Raw genomic sequence first — 11,413 nt, 5'->3', positions numbered from 1 at the left:
GGGAGAAAGTTAAGGTCAGAAGAATGTGGGAGGGAGTTCCCATCGTGGCGCAGTGATTAACGAATCTGACTAGGAACCATGAGGTTGCAGGTTCGATCCCTGGCCTCGCTCAGTGGGTTAAGGATCTGGTGTTGCTGTGAGCTATGGTGTAGGTCACAGACGTGGCTTGGATCCCGCGTGGCTGTGGCTGTGGTGTAGGCCGGTGGCTACAGCTCCGACTTGACCCCTAGCCTGGGAACCTCCACATGCTGTGGGAGTGGCCTTAGAAAAGCCAAAAAAATAAAATAAAAGAAGACTGTGGGAGGGCGAAGCTTCCTGGAGTGGGGCCAAGGCTGACAGGCTAGCCCTTCCTGTCAGCCCCGAGGGCCAGGTTCGGAGCTGGCCTCTGAGCCCCTCAATCACCTCCCAGTCAGGCGACCGTGACCAAGCCCCTGTCATGCTCGGTGGGCCTCTCTGGCCGCTAAAAGGCCTTATTCTCCCGGGTCAGGAGACTTCCTCCCGCGGGAGGGTAGTCGGGGGTAGAGGGCGAATGTGGGTGTCTGAGAACTGCGTGCTGATCACCTCCTGGTGACCTTGGCCACGTCTCTCCGGGGCCTCGGGGGTCACGGAGGGTCTGTTCTGAAAGCCTCCTTTTTATGTAGACATTCTGCTCATCTGACCCGCTTCGGAGGCTCTCACAGCAGGGCGGCCAGAGAACAGCTCTCTGAGAGCCTCATTCATCTTCCAGCGCTGAGGTCCTCCAAGGGCGGCCAGGCTCTCTGCTGGGTGGTGGTGGGTGGGGCCGCACAGCCACGGAGGTGCTCCTGGCCCGGTGGGTCCAACTAGACACGACATACCCGATTGCAGAGTCTTTAAGCCAAGAGATTCCCCACCAAAGGCAGATGTCCTGGGGGAGTCCAGGAAGGCTTCTTGGAGGAGGAGGCGCTTGATCTGAGAGACGGAGCATTCATTCAACAAGCATTTGCCAAGCCCCGACTACATGCCAGACTCTGCTAGGCTCTGAGATACAACAAGAAGGAGCACAGGAGGGCATCTGACCCAGTTTCTTTCCTCCAGCCCAGCAGGGAACTAGGAATTTCTTCAGGGGAGAAGGAGAATGTGGTCCCCCAGACAAGCCAGAGGGACCATGTGGAGGGGAGAGGCTATCCTGCTTGTGGGTGGAGCTGGGGGAAGTGATTGAAAGGTGAGGCTGGTGGGGCTGGCAGAGAGCCACAAGGGCAGGGCTGGCACACCAGGCTAGGGACCTAGGACCTGATCATGCTGGCGACTGGGAGCCACAGAAGGTTCCGGGCAGAGGGAGAAGTCACAGGGTTTCTTAGCAAAACAGCTTTGGAGCCCTCCAGCCACAGCCACCAGGTGAGCTTCCTAGGGCCAGCCTCCCCACCCCCCACTCCTGGGCTTGGCCAGGGGAGGGCACCCCGTCCCACCCCACACCTCTACCATTCTGGACTTCAGCCTCCAGCTCACCCTCTCTCTTGTTCTCCCAACGGCACTCTCAGGCAGGTGCGCTCTGGAGAGGGGATGGGACGGAGCTCTGGGTCCAGGCCTCACAGAGGACTCCGGCCCTTCACACCATTTGCCCCTTGTGGGCTTTAAGTGTTTTCCTGCTCCCCAGTTTCCCTACAAAGTGCTGCCTTTCCCATGTCAACGCCTGGCTTAAAAATCTTCCCAGGGCCAGGGGCCCCCTCTGATACCCAGTGAGTCCAGACTCAGGAGCTTTATTTATTTATTTATTTATTTATTTATTTATATTTTAGGGCCACACCTGCAGCATATGGAAGTTCCCCGACTAGGGGTTGAATCCGAGCTGCAGCTGCCGGATTCTCATTGTGGCTGAGCCACAGTGAGAACTCCCAGACCCAGGGGCTTTAAAGCTGGGACCTCGGCAAACCCCTGTGAGGTTCAGGGTCGCGAGCTAGATCTCAACACAGTTCTTGGCCCCTAGAAAAAGGTCATCTATCTCCTTGTCTGGCTCCACCCGCCTCTTCCCATCTGTTCTGCTGTCTCTTCTCTGGGAGGTCCACAGCCACCCTGAACTTGGCCGGGTTCTTCAACAGAGCAGCGCCCTTCCCCACACCCGGGGTTCTGCCCAGGGTGGCCTCTGTGCAGACAGAGGTTCCCTCCCAAGCTAGCTAACCCCTGACTTCTGGCCTGAGTCTGCCTGTCCCTCCCTGAGAGAAGCCTCTCCCAATCCCCCCAGAATAGGCCAGGGGTCCCCAGAAGCGTCCTTTCAGACTCCATGCTTTTGCATGTGCTGCTTCCTCTGCCAGGAAGACCCTTCCCTCCCTCCTCTGAAGCCTGGTGGCTGGCCAGTCCCTGCCAAGTCGCAACATCTCTATTTCCCTTTTATACACGAGGAACCAGAGGCTCAGAGGGGTTGAGCAACCTGTTCAAAGCCACACAGCTTTGTCCTAGAATGTAATAGTGATGAGTGGGTGGAATCCTATCCCAGCTTATGGTCTTGGGAACATCATTTGGCTCCTCTCTGCTTTGGTGGCCTCATCGCTGAAATGGGGTACCTACTGCATAAGGCTGGTGGTGAGGCTTCGGGAAGCTTGTACTGTGCCGCCTCCATTCCTTCACTTGCCAGGCCCATTAGTGGCGTTCCCATGGCCCCTACAGGACACTCAACACTCATTCATTTAATCCCGAAAACCATCCAAGACCTGCCCTGTGTCCCGCCTTATGCAAGCCTAGCTCCTGTCCCAAGGCTCTGGGGCCGGGGAGGGGAGGAGCACAGGGTAGAAACATCAAGATTCAAGGAGTGTGCTGTCCTCACACACTTTTGCTCTTGACTGCTTATTTTTCCCGAAACCTGAAATCAGAATATTTCACGGCATCCAACCCTCATCTCCTCGCGATGAGCCCTAGAGGCCGCAGAGGGAGAAGGTACTGGGGTGCTGTGAGGGCGTGTCTCACCGGTTCCGAGGGCTCCACTCTCCCTGGACTCCACTACCTCTGATAACGCATCTGGCCTCCATCCGGCCTCTTTTTTCCCCACCCCGACCCCTGTTCCTACCCCTTGACTTCCCCACCGCTGTGTCCCAGACAAACCGGAGCTCACCACTTCCCCCTCTATCCGGGTCCCCAGGATACCCTCGCCACACGCCCAGCTCTTTAAACCTCTATCACCCGGATCCATTGTCCTCTCCGGCCGCACCTCTCCATCTCTGCCCCGCCCTCTCCGAGGTAGACTCCACGTTCCGCAGAGCTCCGCTCCTTTCCCACTATCCCATTGGCCCTCGTGGCCCGACAGCGCGGGACGGGGGGAGGGGATCTGGAGTACGCCCCGCCCCTTGCCTGTGGCCGGGCGAGGGCGTGGCCTCGGGTGACCCCGCCCCAATTCGGGCGGGGCCGCGCTGGCCGGCGCTCCGGCGCTGGGCGGCGCTGCCTCGGCTCTGCTCGACTCCGGCTCAGGCTCCTGCGGCAGCTCCTGTGGGGGTGGGCGGCGGGGCTGACAGCGGCTGTGGCAGCGGCTGCGGCTCGAGGCTGAGCGAGCGGCGGGCCAGCCGGGAGAAGAGGAGGAAGTGGAGCCGCGGCTGGGAGCTCTGGAGTCAGCTGCCACGCCGAGGACCGCCCCATTTTGCAGAGCGAGCCGAGTCCGGACCTAGGAAGACTTCTCTACCGGGCTCCAGCCGCCGCGGCTCCGCGTCTTCTCGCCCGCGCCCTGCCTTGCCCCGCCAACCCCAGCCCGGGTTCCGCGCTCCGCGGTCCGGGGCGTGTGGCCGGGACGCCTCAAACCCCTGACCCTGATCCAGTGCACCAGGGCGGGACGCTCCTGGCCCACCACACGGCTCTGGGATTACCGGCTCCTTCCCAGCCTTTCTCTAGTGTGTGCCGAAGCCCCTAGCCCTCCGCCCGGGATTAAGGCAGGGTGCCCCCACCCCTCCGTCTGAGTGCAAAGGAGCCCGGACCTTCAGCTGCCTCTGCCCCGGTGCTTCGGATTTGGTGCGGTGCTAACGTCCAGGAAGCCCCGACCCGGGCCCAGAGCCCTATGAGGGGTCCCAGGCGGGCTGGCCCGTCGGACTGAACCGGACTGGGCTGGTGCTGTGAGACGAAGCAGCCACCTTCCTGCCGCCCCGGGCGAGGGGCTGAGCGCTTGCCCCGAAGAAAACACAGGGGAGAGCCGAGTGCTGCAGGTGAGAGAGCCCCGGATGCCGGGCGCGGGCGGCCTCCGACCCAGTTTGGGCAGCGCCGGGGCCACCTGCGGGCGTGCACCGGGCGCTAGCTGCGCCGGCAGCTGGCTAGGAGGGGCGCGGGGAGAGGAGGGGGAAGGGAGCCAACCGGCACTTATTGAGCGCCCATTGTGTGCGGGTCCGCGCCCCACCCTTGCGCAAATGATCCTTCAAACGGCCCGCTATCACTCTGAGTGATGAAAGGTGTTGTGTGCTGGTACCGGCGCTTGCAGATGGGGAAAGTGAGGTTCAACGAGGTTAATTAGCCCCGCTCGCTTTCCTCGAGGACTGAGACTGGGGAGGAACGTTAGGCTGGAGAGGGAAAGGAGCTGAGAGTGGAGAGAAGAAAGGAAGTGCGGGGCCGCCAGGCAGGAGATGGGGGAGGGGTCAAGGTGGGGCATCGGGGAGCTGATCCCCAGGCCAGGGACGCGGCTTTTCCTGGCCCCTTTCCCTCTCATCCATTGGCCGTGTCACTTCCCAGGAAAGGTGATCCGGAGTGGAGGACGGAGGTGGAAGCTTCCCAGGCTTCCCTCCCTGACAGAGAGCAGCTGCCCCTGTCCCCCGTGGGTCAGACCCCGGGGTCTCTGAGACACTCTGGAAGCCCCAAGACGCTGCTTATCTGCTGGGAGAATGCAGTGAGGAGGGCCCCACGTCAGAGCCCATCAGAGCTGTAGGAAATGGGGCCCCTCAGCACCCACCCAGCTCACACCCTTCACGTTAGCAAGGAGGCCGCTGAGGCCGGGGGACAGGGGGTGCCAGTTGTCGAGGTCCTAAAGCAAGCATGTAGTTGAGCCAGCAGGGTGCCTGAGAAGATGATCCTAAACATCCTTCAGAGTGTCCACTCCTCCTCCCAGTTAGCATCTTCTTGGTGGGTGGCTGGGGTTTGCCCACCCCTGATGTGAGGTTGTGAGGTTGTGAGGTCCGGGTGACCACGTGCGAGGCTGTTGTGAGAATCTCTGTGGCTGGTGCTGGGACCCGAGACCCGAGACCCGAGGCTGACCTCAGCCTCTCCTGGGCGGGGGAACCTGCAAGACACCTCTGGTGCAGGAGGGGAGGGGCTCGCCCAAGATTTCAGGGTGGGGGCTGCCAGGGCTGGGGGCACAGCCCCAGGTACCTGGACTCCCAGGCAGGGGCTTGTTCTGCTGCCCCCCGGGGCTGTGCAGGGGGAGGGGTGTTGAGAAAGAGTGCTTGGCATGGACTCTGTGGGCTCTTGTTCTGGGGGGGAAGGGGACCCAGTCTGGGGACCCCCCCGCTCCCGAGCGAGCGCTCCCTCGAGCCTTGGCTGGGCTGAGTTAACCCCTGCTGTGCCTGGCTTCCTGGAGTCCAGGGGAAATCACCTTGGAAAGCCCCTGGGAGGGGGGAGGGGGAAAGGGGAGGGGGAGGGGGAGAGGTCAGCCAAAGGCTGGAAGCTGGGGGGTGGGGGAGGGGGGAGGCGGGGAGGAAGAGGTTGGGGGAACCGGAAGAGAAAGCGGCGGAGGGGCTTGGGATTCCCCCCACCCACCATCCATGGGGATTCAAATTCTCACAATAATTCTCCCTGCTGTCTACACAAAGCTCCTCCTTGATGAGATGATTTCACACGTGTGATCTCATTTCATGGCGGGATGGAAAAGACCTGGAGCCTGGGATGAGGCGCCATGGGGCTGGGGAGGCCCCACCTGGGACCTCTTGGTTGCATCCATGGCTCCGACCTTACCTGTCCACTGGGGTCAAGGGAGGCTGCGTGGTACCTGTTCAGATGGTGGAGCCATCGCATGCGGCACACTGTCAAGTGCTCAAGAGTTTTTAGTGTTTTTGCCAAGACGGGACTGGCTTCCACCAGCTCCCTTGTGTGGGAAACTGAGGCTCAGGTGAAGTCACCTGTGCGGGGAGGGCCTTTGAGTTTGCTTCAGGCCCTGGGTGCCTTGGAATTTACCAGATGGTAAAGGCCCTGTGGTGACTAGCTCTTGATGGAGCAGGCTAAGCCGCACGGGCAGACAGCCCTGAGTCAGATCAGCCGGGGTGAATCTGCTCTGGTTCCTCCCACTGACCATGTGGCGCTGGGCAAGTCACTTCACTCCTTTGAGCCCCAGCTGCTTCTCTGTAAATTAGAATTCCTCCTTTACAAGGGTGTTGTGAGGCTTAAGGAAAATACAAATATACAGTGTGGCCAAATATTTATTTCCTTCCTCATGAGGCAAGGAAGCGGGAATCTTGACCGGGAAATTCAGGGAAGTTCTGGGACTTGCCTGGGATTGGAACCCAGGTTCAGAGACCTGGGTTTGCTCAGCTGGGACCCCTATGTGGGTCAGGCTGCCCTGTGCTGCCTCCTGGTCCCACAGGCCTCTAGAGTCTGCTTGGGGACCCTGGCAAGGAGCTCTGGACTCTAAGCCCTCACCCCTTTCTTGGGGGTTGTAGGGAGCCGGTGTTTGTCTGGCCTGTGGTCTGGCCTCCCCAGGCACAGAGGTGCTGTGAATAATTTATGGCTCCCCTGGCTGGGAGCTCCCTCAGCCCTGTGCTCAGCTGAGCTTCTCAGCCCCACCAGAGCAGGTGGTTCCTGTCAGTGCTGGAAGTCAGACCTGAGGGAAAGGGGCCGCAGGAGGAAAGTGACCTCTTATCACCCCACTTCTCTCATTGAGGGGCATGGCGGGCCCACAGGAAACAATGGACACCAAGCTAGATGAGCTAGGATCAAGCTGTGGGCCTCTGCTTCCAAGTGGGCAGGAAGGGGTGGCATGGAGAAGCTCCTGGGGACAGGGTAACCACAAAGGCTTTATCAAGGAGAAGGGTGTCCGGGCTGGGGCTAGAGGCGATTTGCCTTGGAGAATCCAGGCCCTGACATCAGGTTAAGGTTGAATCCTGGCTGTGCCACTCACTCACTGTAAGACCGTGAGGAAAACACCCGAGTGGCTCAGCAGGTTAAGGATCTGGCATTGTCACTGCAGTGGCTTGGTTCGATGGCAGCATCCCGAGAACATGGTTAAAAAAAAAAGAGGAGTTCCCGTCGTGGCTCAGTGGTTAATGAATCCGACTAGGAACCATGAGGTTGTGGGTTCGATCCCCGGCCTTGCTTAGTGGGTTAAGGATCCGGCGTTGCCGTGAGCCGTGGTGTAGGTTGCAGATGCTGCTCGGATCCCGCGTTGCTGTGGCTCTGGCGAAGGCCAGCAGCTACAGTTCTGATTCAACCCCTAGCCTGGGAACCTCCATATGCCACAGGAGCGGCTCAAGAAATGGCAAAAAGACAAAAAAAATAAAAATAAAAGTAAAAAAAAGAAAAAGACACGCAACCCTGCCAGGCCTCTGCTGCCTCCGCTGTAAGATAGTTAGGGGTGACTGTGAGGTCCTTTATGTAATGCACTTGACATGATAGGTACTTAATGAGAGGGCGCTTCCCTGTGAACGTGAACCATGAGGTGGGCTGCTGGAGAAGATGGGTGGTGTCGTAAGCAGGGAGGTGGGGAGACCTCTGGGGTGGTGATGATGGATCTGGGGCGTCAGAGAGGGATGTGCAGAAGAGGCGTGGGTGGCCTTGAGCGCCAGAGAGAATTCGCACTGCAGAAAGCATCAGGGGGTCCCCATTCAGAACCCCTGTGCCTCCTCCTGGCCAGTCAGTGGAGACCATGGCCTTGCCCCCCGCAGCCACTGCACGGACCCCTGGCCATTGCCATCGCGTTTCTCCTACACACGTCATGTGCGGCCGCTTTGTTTATGGGCTTCCTCCTGTCACCCACACCCATCCATACTGTCCTCTTCTCTGCTCACCCCTCTGTCTCTGAAGACCCAACTCAGGTCATAAATCCCCCCAGAAACATCCCGGCCCTCTTGTCACACCCGCCTCTGAATCTTTCACACTTGACAATAAGAGCAGCAATACCTGCCAGGGCCTCACGTTTTACAGTTTGTCCAGTGCATCCACCTGCTCATGTCATAATAATGTGCTGGCCACGTGAGCGCTTGCTGATGCTCTTGAGTGCTTATTCCGAGCCAGAGCCTCTCCTCCACCTCTCTGGGAGGTATCCAGCTGGGGCTCAGAGATGTGCATTGTCTTGCCCAAGGTCACTCAGCTAGACGGGGAGGGAGGAGCGACGCGTGTTCTCTTATCTGCCACTGAACGGCCGGCTCAACCGTTCTTAGAAGATGTCTTGCCTCCTCAGCTCCACCCAAGTGCCTAGAGAGCGTAGTGTGCACATGAGGAGCCTACACGCGAGCCTCGTCTCCGGGCTGGGAAGGGCCGCGCAGGCTTGAGCGGGGGCCCCGGGCACCAGCTGGCCGTGGGACTCGGGAGGGAGTCAGCCCCACCCCAGGGTCCTGTTTCGCCGGGTCTGTGGGGAGTGGGGTGGTGTCCGAGCTTCCAGAGCTCCAGCCTCCTGCAGTGTCCTTTGTGACCCTGGAAGCCAGGGGAGGAGGCCACAGCGTCAGGGCCAGAGGATGTGGTGTGATGAGCGGCTGTGATTTTTGGCCCGGCCGCTGTCTGGGCCAGCCGGCTCTGCAGTTAGCTGCTGCTCCGCCCGAAGGAGGGTGGCGGCCTGGGCTGCTGGCAGCATGGTCATTAGCTGGGCAGAGAAGACCCTGTGATTGGGAGCCGGCTGGGCCAGGCCAGGTCGGCGGGGCTGGAAGCAGGCTGGCCCGGCCACACTGGGGTCATCGGCAGGGCAGCTGGCTGGGCAGCTGCTTCTCCTCCCCTTTGCAGCCTCCAGGGTGGCACCCACAGGGCACCAGAGCTTTGTAGGCTAAGGCTTGCCCTTCCTCCCATGGTGGTTATGGGAGTGGGGCAGTGAGGAATCTTGCCAGACCTGAAGATGGCTCCTTCTGGAAGCTTCCAGGACTCCTCCCCTGCAGATCCGTAGCCCTCACCCACCAACTGTGGCCTGTGGATTGGGCTTGTATAGATGTGCCTCCCTTGCCAGCCAGTCAGAAGTAGAGTCTCTGTCACCCCAATCCTCCCCTCCCTCCAGAGTGCCTAGCAGCGTGCCTGGCAAAAGGGCCCGCCCCCACCCCCAGCCGGGAGAGGCAGTGCGAGCTGCCCCTTGGGCAAGTTGCTCAACCTTTGCACCTGTTTCCTTCCCTATAAAGTGGCGCCCGTAAGCACGGCGTTGTGGGGGTTAAATGAGACCAGATAGCCAGGAGGCAGGTGGCAGGCCTGAAGCATAGCATGTGTCCCCTTGCCGGTCCCCTCAGTAGCTTCGTGATCAAGTGACTCAGTGAGACGCTGATGGAAGAGCCCCGCCAGTGACGCCCGAAGGGAGAGCATGCCAGGCGGCACGGAGGGCTTCCCAGAGGAGGACACGGTCAGGTGGGATTTGCAGAGCTGCACTTCCCACCCCCTGCCCAGTGAGCTAAGTTCAAGGCGGAGGGCAGGGCCAGGCTGTCCAGGGACCTGGAATTTCTCAGGCCTTCACAGTAGGAATGACGCAGGTGGGAGGAGCTGTCTGGGGTCCAGGTGAGACCGAGTGAGTCCCTCCTGCAAGGGAAGCCACAGGCATTGGTGTCCCTCGCCGCTCCCCCCTCACCCACGGTTACACGTTACAGAATGTGACGTGATTGGAGATTTGGGTCTATGGGGGAAGCGGCCATTAAACAAGTAAACACCCTTCCAAAACTTTCAAGTTGTGGAGAGTGAGCTCCTGAGGCTAGGGCCGGATCCCATCTGCGGACAGTGGCAGAGGGCACTGCTCAGATCACAGCCCGAGTGCACGCTTACTAGCCATGTGGCTTGGGCAAGTGACTTCACCTCTCTGGGGCTCAGTTTCCCCATCCGAAAAATGGGGACAATTGTAGTTGTGGGAAAGTAAATGAATTATACATGTAAAACCGTCAGAAACACACCCAGCCCATGCCAAGCCCTCAGTGCACGGTAGCTGCTGTTGCTGAGCACCTGGCAGAGTCTAAACGAACAGGTGCTCAGGAAGGACACACAGAGTGAACCCCAGGCCAGGGCTGCTGCTCGGTGCAATGAATGAATGAGCCGCCTGGTTGGGAGGGGGAGACACAGAAGCAGTGACCATGTGACAGAATGTGGCAGAGAGGGCTGGGGCCGGGTTTATCTAGTACTCGGCCGGGAGGGAAGTCAGGAAAGGCTTCCTGGAGGAAGTGCTCCCAGAGCTGAGTTGGAAAGTACTTGACATGCATGGCTGTGAGGTCAGCCCTGGGCATGAGCTCGGCGAGGAGTGGTTCCTGTCCCATGGTGGCCGGCTAGGAGGGCAGACCCCAGCTCTGCTGGACTCCACAGGCCGTCCTCTTGCCACCGGCCTGCTCTGTCTTGTGTCCGTGGCATTCCGCTGGCGGGCACCGGGAAGGCAGGTGGGGAGGAAGTTGTGCACCCAGGTCTGAGTCCCAGCTCTCCCCAGGCCTGGGACCAAATCCCCTACAGAAAAGAATAAACAGGCCTAGCTCTGAGTCCTTTTATCTCCTTGTTCCCAAGGCCCGCCCACCAGCAGAGGTGGTCTCCCAGCATTAATCCTACAGCTGTTTGGCTTGTGAATGAGTGAACTCTATTTAAAAAGAGAGAGAGAGAAAGAGAAAGGCTATGAAGAATTTGCCTACCCTCCCACCCAGGAGGCTCAGAGGGAAAATTCCTTCCACTGACAAGGGAACCAAGACCCCCCAAGTATCTTCAAGGGGTTCACCCCAGCGGCACCCTAAAGTCAGGATTCCCTCCTGCACTGGTAGCTGGGGGTGGGGGCCTGAGGACACCACCTGGTCCTTTGCATTTTGCCAGGGTTTTGCCCCTCTTGTAAAGTGGGGTCAGAATAAAAAAGCCTGTCTCTCCTCCAGAGGTGTGGCCGGGGGGCAGCGAGGGACCGGGGAGAGGTTGTAGTGGCTGTCTGGGCGTACGGCTCTCCAATCCACTGCACGCATTAGAATCATTTAGGAAACTTCAAAAAGTCCTGCCTGGTCCCCATCCCACAGTCTGGGCCAAGTCCGGGCATCAGTTGATTTTAGAGCTCCCCGGATGATATCCGAGGGCAGCCAAGATTGAGAACCACCTGGCCGCCTCCTGCGGCACCCCCGACGATGCGGGACAGGGGGCTCACTGCTTCCAGGCTGCTCCGTGCTTTGCGGTGCTGCTGCCCCTGGAGCAACCGGGCAGCGGAGAGACTTTGCCATCCGATAAACCAGGCTTCCACTTCCCCCCCCTCCCCGCCCCCACTTCCCTGCTTGGGTGTCTTCTCTGAGTCTCAGCGGCCTTATCTGAAAACAGGAATAACAGTAATCTCTCTCTGGAAGGGCCAAAGGGACCACATGAGGCTCCAGGGTAG

General features: G+C 59.8%; 1 protein-coding gene across 6 annotated transcripts in view; it reads left to right on the top strand.

Moving 5' to 3' along the window:
- Positions 1–3,404: 3,404 nt before the first annotated feature.
- GDPD5 (glycerophosphodiester phosphodiesterase domain containing 5) overlaps positions 3,405–11,413 on the top strand; it is an 84,321-nt gene continuing 76,312 nt past the window's right edge. For all 6 annotated transcript variants that reach the window (XR_014814726.1, XR_014814725.1, XM_084975253.1 and 3 more), the window contains exon 1: positions 3,405–4,139. The gene's annotated coding sequence lies outside the window, so the exon portion shown is untranslated. The remainder of the gene's footprint in view (positions 4,140–11,413) is intronic.

The sequence above is a fragment of the Sus scrofa genome, chromosome 9, assembly GCF_054392235.1.
Source record: "Sus scrofa isolate SSC_HxYL_T2T_F1_AM1 chromosome 9, Sscrofa_HxYL_maternal_Yorkshire_Landrace_v2.0, whole genome shotgun sequence".
Taxonomy (NCBI): domain Eukaryota; kingdom Metazoa; phylum Chordata; class Mammalia; order Artiodactyla; family Suidae; genus Sus; species Sus scrofa.
This window is presented reverse-complemented; position numbering and strand designations above follow the sequence as displayed.